Here is a 13,331-nt window from a genome sequence, read left to right as displayed (position 1 = left end):
ACCTTAATTATGGTCTGGCCTATCTGTGTGAGTTTTCAGTGCTCTTAATGGCAAAGTCCTCTTGTATATTGAAGCTGTTTCCAGAAAAATCTAAATGAAGTTTGTGTTTGTAGATATCTTCAGCTAAAGAAAGGAAAAAAAAAAACTTTACTATTATCATTATCTAAATTTTACCCCCTAGATTTTAAATTTTATTTAAATTTTGCAGCTGTTTCTCCTCTCTAAAAAAATAATAATAATAGTAGGGTGTGAACACTGTCACAGTATAGTTTATCAATGGCTAAAATCTGTCCCCTCTCAGCGCGCACACACACACAGTCTCTGCCTCTCTCTCTCTCTCTCTCTCTCTCTCTCTCTCTCTCTATCTCTATCTCTCTCTCAGAGAGAGCTCTCTATTTTTATCTTGTGGAGGAAGGACTATAGAGAAGCTGATACACGTCTTCAATCCTTCAATCCCTGGGAAGACCACCATCCTGCAGGGAACTCTATTTGGCTTCCCAGGATAACTTCTTGATGTGAAGGAAGGAAGAGCCTTTGCTGATTCAAATGCGACTGCAAATGTGTCTTCAGTCTCCAGGTATCCCTACACTCACCAAAAGTCAAGGAAGAATCCACCTTCAGACTCTGGTCCTGTAATCCCGTGGGTAGAAATTTACAAGGCCTTATAAAGAGAAAGAGAAAAGGGGATCTCTCTAAGAATAAGATTTTTTTTCTTTTTATTGAGCTCTACATTTTTCTCTGCTCCCCTTCCTCTAAATACTTTGTCTTGTATCAATCAAATTAACTACCACTAACAGCTTGAGTATTTGTGCCAAGAATTACCAAACACATTTAAAGGAAAAAATGACAAGAAATTATTCTAAATAAGAGACTATGTGTGATAAAAGTTACAGGGCACTGCCGGAACTATAGAGAGACTTTTGTACAAAATGGGGTGAGGGGATTATTATAGGGTTTTTTTTTTCCCCTCCTTATAACTGACAAAGATTTCTGGGACAATAACGCAGATATGTTGGTCCAGAGAATGGGATGCTGGTTGATCTGGGTGAGTTTGGGCCCTTTGGACTTGACCCTGTCAGCTTGCAGAGGCCGCAGTCTGCCTGCTCCTCAGCATACACATACGCGCGCGCGCACACACACACACAGACACAGACACACACACACACACACACACACACACACACACCGGGGGCCTCCTCTTCCCTTCTGCCCTCCTGTCCTACCCCCTTCACTTCCTACCCTGATAAACGATAGCCAGCCTCAACCTTGAAGAAAATATCTCATCCTCCCCACTCTCCTGCCCCCTTTATATAAGGAAAGACAATACACTCCCAGGCCAGAGCTCCAACTGCCTCATCCCTTCTCCTAGTAAGATTTTCAAGGTAGCTAGTCCTGAGTTTTACTTTAACTCTGTAACTATCCACCCCTAGACATGATCAATGAGGTTGTCTGGTTTTGACCTTTATACGGACAGAATCAGTTAGGCGTTTCGCCCTTGATTCTGTTTCCTAACAATGTGTTTGTGATGAGCTTTTCCATATTTGTATGTAACAGAAAGCTTGTACTTCTTTTGCTATGAAAACACCACAATGCATGAACCTAGAATAATGGAGATAGATATCTAGTCTCTCTGTGCTTTTCACTTTAATGCACATTTACTCCAGAGTTCATCTTGTACCCTTGGTGTGCTCATGCACACATTCTGGAAGGTGTACATGTAGCAATCAATCACATTTGAGGTCATAGAATGTGAGGGTCAGCTTCTGTCAATAATGCTGCTCTCCAAATTTTTTGCAACAGTTGTCATCACAGCCTTGACATATTATATTATCAGAATTTTCCCAGCAAAAATTCTCATGAATGCAATAGCAATACTGGAGGTAGGATTATACTTTAAAAAATAACTATTGAAGTCATGTAACGTTTTATTCATATTTTCCATTTGAATTCAAATCAAACCTCTTGCAAATTTTTATCATTGGTTATTTGTTTTTTTTAAAAAAAAGTTTAATAGATTGTTAATTTTATGTGTACAGTATTTTGTCTGCATGCACATACAGCGTGTGTAGGCCTGGTGCCCCTGGAGATCAGAAGAGGACATCAGATCCGCTGTAACTAGAGTTACAGATGGTTGCAAACTGCCATGTGGGCATTGGGAATGGAACCTGGGTACTCTAAAGAACAGCTAGTGCTCTTGCCCACTGAGCCACCCTCTGGCCCCAGCAACTTATCTCTTTAAGAACTCAGTTATACATCGCTTTGTATTTCAGTTGGCTAACTCTTTGTTGGTTCCAAGATATCAAAACATCTTCTTCCTCTCTGGGCCTGAAAATTTAGTGTAGTGGTTCTCAATCTTCCTCACACTTTGACCCTTTAATACAGTGCTCATGTTGTGACCCCCCCAACCATAAAATTATTTTTATTGCTGCTTCGTAACTGTAAGCTTGCTACTGTTATGAATTGTAACATAAATATCTGAGATGCTGGATATCTAGTATGTGATCCCTGTGAAAGGCTTGTTCCACCCACAAAGGGATTGTGACCCCACCACTCTTTTAGAATCTCCAGTATCTCAAAAGTAAGCAGAAGTTTAAAAATAAAATACAATATAGCCAAATTAGTCTTTGTCACGATTGTATTTTTCATATCCTGCATAGAGAGTTCACCCAATGTAGTGATATACTCATGTCGAAGTTTTTGTTTTGTTTTTCATTTTGGTGTAAGAATGAGAAGATGTGGTAAGACTTTTTTCTTTTTCCTTTTTTCAGTATAAACAGTCGCAATCACTAAAGGAATAACCTTTCTTTCAGATTTAAATGTTTCATAGGATTGCATTTGATCCTTATGTCAATTTGGTTAGAAATCATAGTTTTAAATGAATTCTATCTTAATCAGGGCTTTTGCTGCTGAAATAATCACCATGACCAAAAGCAACTTGGTGGAGAGGGGTATTTCACCTTATAGCTTCTTGAAGGAAATCAGGACAGGAACTCAGCGACAGGAACTGAAATATAAACCATAAATGCCGCTTACTGGCTTGCTTCCATGGCTTGCTCGGCCTGCTTTTCTAAATCACCCAGGTTCACCTGCCCAGGAATGGGCACGGTTGGCACTGAAATCAAGAAAATGCCCCCATAGACTTGCCTACAGGCAATCTGATGGAGGTTTATCTCAATTAAAGTTCTGCTTTTGAGAACTGACTTTAGCTTGTGCCAAGTTGACAAAAAACTAACCAGAACAAGAACAAGCTCCTACATAAATAATCATTGAGTCCTTCTGTTGATGGATGTCTTTAATTTGTTGCAGTAATTCCCATAGCTTCGGAGTAGATGTTGTAGCAATTGTTAAGTAAAAGTTCAACCACTGAACATGTCCATTGTTTCATTGATGGGGAACCTCTGTCAGCCTTTAAGAGGTAGGACCAGGTTAAGACATGACCTTTTGGGTACCCAGAGAAAACTGCCAGCCTGCCCAGAGTGTCTCTCTCTCTCTCTCTCTCTCTCTCTCTCTCTCTCTCTCTCTCTCTCTCTCTCTCTCTCTCTCTCTCTCTCTCTCTCTCGCCTCTCTCTCTCTCATTTCCACATTACACACCTGAGGTCAGGCTTCTCGTTCCTGTTCCTGTTCCATGAGTTTGCCCATTATAATAAAAAAAAAATATGGTGCTAGCTTGGGATTCTTTGACCTGTGTCCCTGCCCCCAAAATTTCATTATTGATTAGGTTTGTTCTTTGACAATTTCACACATGTATATAGCGGTGTAGTGTATTCCTGTTTAATCACCCCCAACCCTCTCCTGTTTCCTATCCACCTCAATAATCCCTACCATGTCCCCACGGACCTCTCTCATATTTATGTCTTTTTGTTTTCTTTTGGGATTCTTGGGTTTTAACATAAACTTTATGTGTGGCCAAAGGTTTGGAACTATTCATTGGAGTCTGGTGGGCTCACCTTCTGACATATAACTTAGGAATTGTCCCTCCCCCAGAATCTATCAGTTGTCAGTAGTTCAGAAGGGAAAAGTAGGGCCTCATGAGCCCTTCCCTGATCCATGGTCAACTGTTGACTGACTCAGCTTACTCTTTGGTGGTTTTTGTCGTTATTTTGTTTTTGTTTTTTTTTTAAAAAAAAATTGTTAGTTTGGGGGGTTTTGGGTTTTGATTTTTTGGGTTATGTTTTGTTTTGTTTTTTTTTTTTTTTTGAAGCACAGTCTCACTAAGCTTATCAATTTGGCTTGGAATTCATTCTGTATTCCCATGGGTGGGATCCTTCAACCTCAGCCTCCTGAGTAGCTGGAATTACATGCTTGTGCAACCACACACCCACAAACACCACAAACAGTGACCGTTAATATTACTCTCCTATCTTGAATAACATCTTTAAATTTTTATTTCTATCATTTTTATAATTAGAAAAATAATTGAATTGGGCATTGTAGTTTTTCTGTCAGCTTAACAGCTGCAAATAAATTTACTGATATTTTAATTACCATCTGTGGCCCCACGTCCCCCAGTCAGAGCGCAGCTAGCCACTTAGGCTGAGGCCAGGAGGGCCTTCCAGTCCTGTGCCCTGACTCTACCATCTCAGCAACAAGATGAAGGTGTAAATTAAGTCTCTGTCTTTCTGTTTATCAACAAAGACTTGGAAGTCAGATGTGAGAGTAAAAACCTGCTAGGTCGGAGAAGCCAAGAAGTCACCAGGTGACTTTACCTTTTTGGCCAGAGACCCAGCAAGAGACAGGTGTCCTCCTTGTTATATAAACAAAACAAACAAACAAAAAAGTGCCCAACGGTAGCCCCACCCTTTCCTCCTTTACTTCTTCTCTATCACAATTCCTGGCCTCACTTTGGCTAATTTCAGTGGGTTAGTCACTGGCTCGGCCCCCTGATTCAAGGTTTAATTTATTGGCTGTCTCAGAAGTATCAGAGTACAATCAAAATATCCCACAACAGGGTATACTGGTATTTATCTACATAATTACCTTTACATTTAGAATCTGACATTTTACCTGTAAAATGTTTAAAGGTTTTCGCTGTACAAACTCCTGTCCGAACAGGGGCAGTTTTATCTTTCTAATTTCCCCTATCATCCTTTATATCTTTTCCTCTAGTTTTTCTATTCACTGCCTAGGAATGTGAGTAAATTGCAGAATGTCAATAGCAAAGATCGTAATTATATTCCTGATCCCAAGAAGATACATATTAAATGTGATGGTTTCATGAACTTATCAAGGGTACGCCTGATGAGATAAAGGAAGAGGGCTCCTCACTTTCCCTGTTTGTAAGAACCTTTATAGCAAATGGGCATTGACTCTGGCAAAAGCACTTTCCTGATGACCAAATTCATCAAAGTTGGTATTCATTCCATTCAAGGAATAAACTATGCATACTTTTTTAACAGTAAATTATATTTAAACTTTTAAGTAAATAATACTCATGCTTTTTTATATAGCTTGATATTTTCTGATATTTTGTTTGAGAGAATTTGTTCCTGTTTATGAGTGACATCAACCTTGAATTCTCTTATCCTCGTGTGAACCTGAGGGATAACAAACAACAGGAGATCATAAAAGTGGAGACTGTACCCTTGTCTTCTTTTACCACGGTTACTGTATCACCAATGGTTGATAAAAATGTACTTACAAACCTATTTGACCTTATCATTTTCTCTGCAGGAAACTTTTAATAAATATCTCAACATATTTATTAGCTATGTATTCTGATTCTTATGCCAACAAATGGTCTTTTCTAAGAAAATCACTTTCATCTAAGTGTGTGTGTGTGTGTGTGTGTGTGTGTGTGTGTGTGTGCATGTTATGTCTGGGTTGGTGCCTGCAGAGACCAGAAGAAGGTGTCAGATCCCTTGGAACTGAAGTTACATGGGGTTGTGAGCAGCCCAATGTGGGTGATAAGAACTGAATTCGGGTCCTCTAGAAGAGTATCAAGCGGTCTTCCCCTCTGAGCCTTCTCTCCAGCACCCTGACCCCAAGCTTTTTCAACATCTGAAGTTTTTAATATATGATCCCATTTCTAAATCCTAACAGTTAATATTGGTGACTTCTGTCTTGGTTTCCTGATTATATTGAAAATAATGATCAATTTGTGAGCCTTTTAGGGACAACCTCATTTGTGTGTTCTGTTGTGTTGTTGCCCTCGTTGCCTCATGCTATTTCCTTGGCTTTATTTCCTTCCCTCCCTCAAATTTTACCTCTCTTTCCCTTTCAGTGCTGGAGATAAAAGTACCAGGACCTGTGGGAGTTAAACATCTACCACTGACCTTTATTGCCAGTCTAACCTCCTGGGTTTTTGTTGTCATTGTTGTTTTCATTTTGTTTTGCTTGCTTTTTTTTTTTTTTTTGTAGATCATTGGTATTTATTTTTTTTCTAGTATTTAAAATTAAAAAACCTACATTTCTCTCCAGGGATGACTGAGAATCTCCAGGCTTTAATTTGTTTTTATTTCCATTATTCAGTCCAAAGTATTTTTCAGTTTCCATTGCATCTAACATTTGATTTCTTCTTTCTAGTATAAAATTTAGTATAAAATTTTTAGTATAAAATGTTGAACAATTCTATACCTTTGAAATGCTTTGGAAGTTTATTTATGGTCCAGCTGTAGCTCATTTTTATAGTGTCTGTGTACCTGAGGAGTTTTCTGCCCTTGACTGATTTATCGTTTTAAGTATTCATCAGTTACACCAAATGCACTATCTGCATCTAAATTCTCTAAACTTTTACATTAATTTCCTGAAAGATGTTAGATCAAAAGTTTCCTTGCATTATTATTTATTTACTTATTTGCTTGCTTTGCTTTATTTCTCCAGCTTTTGCTTTATATATTTTGAGACTTTGTTTTTAGATGCTAAATTTTTAATAAACTTTTCTAAAATTAGAATACTATGTATTCTTGGAAATTTTAATCTGAAGGGGAAGCCGAATGGCGCCCACGTGGATAACTGGATCCACAGAAAGCCTGAGAAAGCTTGGGAAAGAATAGAGTAAAGCATGTTTTCTCCGTAGCAGCACTTTCTCGGGTTTGGCTTTGCTTGCTAGAGGCTTCCTGACTCAGCTTTAGCTACAAAACCCTCCATCTCTTAAGAGGTCCTGCTACAAAACACTTAAATGGCGTTGATAAAAGCTGACTACATGCTTGCTTGTTTTCAGTGGTAGCAGGAAAAAAGCTGTGCTGTTTTAAAATGCTGGCGTTCTGGTCCGTCTTGCCATGGCAAACTCTGACTCTTTCAAGCAGGCAGTCCTAACTATGGAGCTTTTGATTGTTGTTTAACACTGTTGCAGCTTGCTTGCTGGCAGGGACCTTGAACCGCCACAGAGCTGTGGTGATAAACATGGCTACAACCAGTGCCTCTGCCATGAGGCTGGAGAGCTAAGGAATGGACTGGATCCAGCTGCCAAAGTCACGGCTTTATTCCTACCGATATTGTTTGGTAAATTAAAGACTCATGTCGTCAGAAAAAGAGAGATATACAGTAAAAGAAAGATTCAAAGTCGAAGAAAATGTCTAAATGATTTATGATGTGTTAAAAATATATGCAGGCTAAAGGTTAAAGTTCTTTAAAAAAAAAAAGGAAGCAGTTTGTTGTGGTGGTACACACCTTTAATCCCAACACTTGGGAGGCAGAGGTAGATTGACCTCTGTGACTTCAAGGTGTGGCAGCACACACCTTTAATCCCAATGCCTGGGAGGCAGAGACAGACAGATCTCTGTGAGTTCAAGGTGTGGTAGCATATGCCTTTAATCCCAGCACTTGGGATTCAAAGGCAAGTGGATCTCTGAGAGTTCAAGGACAGCCTGGTCAACAGAGTTATTCCAGGACAAAGATATACAGAGAACCTGTCTTAAAAAAAAAGTAAAAATAAACGAAATAGAGGTTAAAATAAAGCTGCACAGAGATGGAAAATACACAGAGAATCTTGGTACTGTATGCTATTATGCTCTCTTTGAATTGTTTAAATGCTGAGGAAGGAACAACAGCTGCTAAAAGATATTTGTTTACAAATGCTGCTAAACTATTCCAGAATAGATATTTTGAAAATACCTTGACTTTAAAATTTGGATCTAAGGACATGATGCTTTGGAAAGGAATTTCTTTTGTTTTTACAGAAAATGAGACCCTGTGGATTGCTTATATCCCAATATGGTATGATAGACCACGCCCTCCTGAAGGTTGTTGTGAACATCCTCAAAAAATTACTTTACGCAACTGATGACTGAGATGAACATGGTACACAGCTTACACCATAAAAGATCGGATTAACAGCGTCCCCATTCAGCAGGAAGCAGTTTGGAGAGAAATAACTGCGCCCATATTCCCAAATATTGTTTATAAGTGTTCTTTTACATTTAAAGGGGGATATAATATGGAGATGAGTAATTTTGCATTGATATGGATTTGGCTTTAGTGATTTAAATTTAAGGTCAATTTTGTTATATGTATATGTATTTCTGATATTGATTAATGTATTGTGATGGTGTAGTTCATTTAAAAATGTAATGTATATAGGTTGTTAATGGATAGTTATCAATATTAGTAAAACTTGTAGTTATGTTAGATTTTCTAGCTATATAGAGATATATTTAAGTTACATAGGCATTCTTCATATCTTTCAAAGACTACAGAATATCGCATTTTAGATGTTTTAATAACTTAAGGCTTTTCATGACAATGAGACACGTCAGCTCCTGGCAGCACCAATCTACTTAAAGAGGAAGATGGGCATCGAAGAGGCTACTTATGGAGTTTGTTAGCCATTTGGGCAAGAAACTGCTCTTGCCTGGACTATTGCATAAACTGAACACAGAGAACCCTCAGAGAGAGGACTGCTGAACTTGCCTATAGGTGAGATGTTCCTTCTGGGTTCCTGATTCATGAAAGAGTCTGCGAGACATTCTGCAGGACACAGCAGATAGTGACTGAACTGTCTTTGAAATTTCCTTCTTTATGGAAATGTCTGCTGGAAACTATGGGCCTGAAGGCCGAAGATGGATGCCCCAACGGTACAGAGGAATTTTGGGTGACTGTCCAGGCAGCTAGATGTCTCTGTCATTTCTAGAGTTTTGTAAGTTGCTTACTTCTTATTTACTTAGGTAATATTATATCTTTCCTGAGTCTTTGATGGAGTTGAAGAATGGATAGATAGTTAAAGTTTTCCTTTGTTATGATAAAAGATAAAATGGATATAAGTATTGTAACTAATTCTTACTTAATAACTATTTTGTTATATGTAATTTTACTATGTTAAAGTTAAAGCCTTTCTTTTATTGTTTAAACAGAAAAGGGGGAAATGATGTGGGAGAGTCTTCTGTTTGAGTTGATTTCATTGGCTAATAAAGAAACTGCCTGGCCCATTTGATAGACCGCCTCTTAGGTGGGTGGAGTAGACAGAACAGGAAGAGGAAGTGAGGTAGAAGGATCAGTAAGATGCCACGCCTCTCCTAAGTTAGGAAGACTGCCGTGCCTCTCCTCAGAGAGAAGCCAGACGCGATGAAGCTCCAGCCCAAGATGGACGTACACTAGAATCTACCTGGTAAGGCACCACTTTGTGGTGCTCCACAGATTATTAGATATGGGTTAGTCAAGATGTGAGTAAGAGGCTGAAACTAAGGGCCAGGCAGTGTTTAAAAGAATACAGTTTCTGTGTAATTATTTTGGGGCATAAGCTAGTCAGGAGGCCGAAAGCAGGGCGGCGGGAATGCAGCCCACAGCCCCTCCACTACATTAATCCCTACTAATTCTTTGTCTTTAGGTCTTTTTTTGTTATTCGTGTGGATCAGCAAGGACTCAATATTACGTCTTTTGAACACTTTCCATTTTCAGTGTTTCTGGATTTCTACCTTTATTTTAAATTTTGAAGGCTTTTATTTATTTATTGAGCTAATGTCTTATGTTTCCTAGCTTCTCCTTGAAATTCCTACATAGTTGAGAATGACCTTGAACTTCTTATCCTCCTGTACAGACTTCCCGAGTGCTTGGATAGAAGCCAGAGATCCATGTATGGTAGGTGAGTATTCTACCAGCTGAGTCACAGCCTCAGCCTTGAATCTCTACATTTTAATAATGATTTTGTAAATGGCTGGAACTCTTTGCTTAGTTGCTTTTGCATCCATTGAGAAAATTGTTTTTCTAAAACTCTTAGACATTTTGTGTTAAATAGATTCTTTTTTAGTGTAATATCTTTGCCCCACTAACTCCGTGTTTCTGTTTCCTTTACTTCTCATTTGTTTCTGTATTGTTACTCCTTTTTCCCACCCCACTCAGCCACTTGTTCCATTAGGTATATTTTCCAGCCCTCTTCACCCAACCCAAACCCCCAAGAAGACCTACTTTATGGATCAGATCAAGTACATCCATGCACTCAAAATGCGGCTTGGCTTGACCAAAGAGTGCACAGCATGACCCTGAACCATAGAAAGAGTATGAAGTTTGGATATATATTCTCTTTGGGCCTCCCTTTCAGGTTGTATGCTTTCTCTCCTGAAATCAAACTCCGCTACATAGGTAGACATTCCCTCGTCATGGAATGCCATGGGAATTTACGTTCTGGGGCCTGGACTAATGATGGCAGTCTGGCTCCTAAAATTTCTGTGCGCATGTTCACAATAGCTTTTTATTGTATTACATGCATGGTGTTTGTACACGCATCAGTTGACAGACATTTGGTTTGCTTCCACTTGTCTTCTGGCTATTGTGAACAGTTCCACAGAGAACATTTCTGTACCTTTTTTAATATATAAACACGATTTCAGTTTTCTTTGGAAATACTGCATTGGTAACTCTGGGATTAATCATTTGAAAAGCTGCTGCCAGAACATTCCCCAACGAGTCTGCACCATTCTAATTTCCCACATACCAGTGTGTGAGTGCTCTGATTTCTACATGTCCTAACCCTTATTCTCACCACCCCAGTGAGGAACAGGCTGTACTGTTTTGATTTTAATTTGTGCTTCTCACATGGTTAATTATCTTAGTTACTTTTCTATTGCCACGACAAAACAGCATGGCCAAGGCAACTTATTAAAACAGCATTTCATTTGGGGGTTGGGACTGTTGCTTACAGTTTCAGAGGGTGAATACATGAACACCATTGCATGGAGCAAGGAAGCAGACAGACATGTATGAGCTCTGTAGCAATAGCTGAGAAATTACATCTGGTCCACAACTATGAGGCCAAGAGAGATCTGACTGGGAATGGTGTAGGCTTTTCAAACCTCAGAGTCTGTCCCCAGTGACATACCTCCTCCAACAATATCACACATCCTAATAGCTCTGGAACAATTACACCTGCTGGGGACAAAGAATTCAAACATGGAAGTCAAACATAGGTGGACCATTGTCATCCAAGCCACCATATTAATGATGTTCCGTGCCTATTTATGTGCCTACTGGTAATTTATGTGTTCTTTTTGGAGAAATGTATATTCAGATTCATTGCAGCTAGTTCTTATTTGTTTGTTGTTGTTGTTATTGTTTTGTTTTGTTTGGTACAGTGCTGAGGATAAAACTTTGAACTTGATAGGCAAATGCTCTATCACTGAGATGCACCCACTCTATTTATTAATTTTTAATTGGGTCATTTCCATCTGTGTTGCCTTCAATGATGTTTCACGTAGTCTACACAAAAGTTCTCTATACATATCTTTAATGGCATTTCTCAATCACAGAAAGTTTACCTTTGATGGGATTGTTCTATTTTGGCACTTGTGGCTTTGGTAGCATATCTGCAAGGTTTTTGACACCTTTCCTAAGTCAGAGGTTTGCACTTGTTTTTCTTCCGGGGGTCTTAGTTGCATTTTCAACGTGTAGGCCTTTTCTACATCTTCAAGTTAACTTTTGTATATCATGTGACAAGAAGAGCCAAACGTCATTATTTTGCCTGGGAATAGGCAGCTTCCCCAGTATCATTTATTGAAAACCCTATGTGTTTTACCTGCTAATTCCATGACACTCAAGTCTCAAGAAACTAATTTGCAATTAACATGAAGGTTATCTGTATATCCTTAATTCTAATTCATTAATCTATATGTTGGTTTTGTGCTAAACTGTACTATTTGTTAGCTGTATAGTAAGTTTTCAATGTTTGACATCAAGAATTATGAATCCTCTAATTGTAGTCGTCCTTTGAAAGATTACTTAGCTATTTCAGGTCCTTTGAATTTCTCCTGAATTTCCAGACCAGTTAGTCACTTAACACAAAGGAGCCAACTGCTATTGTGATAGGAACTGCGTTGAATCTATGGTTCAAGCAGGCCAGCATTTTCTTCTTAATAATACTGTCTTTTAATATTTAGTCATGGAATATATTTCTTTCTTTAGGTATTCTTTAGTTTCTTTCAATACTATTTTGTAGTCTCCAAATCATGAATTAACATTTATTCATAAGCATTTTCTTCTTACAATGTCATTATAGATGGACTGATTTTTTTCCTTTGTTTTGTGTGTGTATGTGCATACATGTTCATGCATGTAAGATTGCACAGGCAGGAACACAAGCACATATGAGTGCATACAAGCACAGAGTTGAATGTGTCAGGTGTCTTCTTCTATGACCATTCACCTTATTTTTTTGCAAGAGGATTTCTAATCAAACCTGGAGCCCACTGATTCAGTAAGATTAACTGCCTAGAGAGCTTCAAGGTTCCCTTGCCTCTACCTCTCCAGTTCTAAAACTCTTAGACATTTTGGGTCAAATAGATTATTTTTAGTGTAATATCTTTGACCCACTAACTCCGTGTTCCTATTTCCTTTACTTCTCATTTGCTTTTGGATTGTTATTCCCTTTTTCTGCCCCACTCAGCTACTTGTCCCATTAGGTATATTTTCCAGCCCTCTTCACCCTACCCAGTAATTGGTGCTGGCAGAAGAAGACATGTCTCACTGTTGAAAGAAGTCTACAAGTTCTTAAAATATTTCAAATGGCATATTCTGTAGTGTTGAAGATTACCTATCTAACTGAAATATATCTCTGTATATCTAGAAAACCTAACTAACATAATTAAAAGTTTGATTATTACAGATGACTCTCTACTAATCTGCAATTTTTAATTATACATTAAATTTTTAAATGGGCTGTATAAACATAATACCTTTAAAAAGAGCAGAAATATGCATATCACAAAATTGACCTTAAATTGTATCAATAGACAAGGTCCATACCAATTAAAGTATTCATCTCTATATCATACCACCCTTTAAATGAAAACAAAGATTTATTAACAATTGTTTTGGGAATTTAGGCATTGTTTTCTCCAAACTACTTCCTGCTGTTTGATGAGCAAAGTATTTTTAGGGTTCATGGAGACCTTTTGGGGTTCCATCAA

Source organism: Arvicola amphibius, chromosome 7 (assembly GCF_903992535.2).
Source record: "Arvicola amphibius chromosome 7, mArvAmp1.2, whole genome shotgun sequence".
In the NCBI taxonomy this organism is placed as follows: Eukaryota; Metazoa; Chordata; class Mammalia; order Rodentia; family Cricetidae; genus Arvicola; species Arvicola amphibius.
This window is presented reverse-complemented; position numbering follows the sequence as displayed.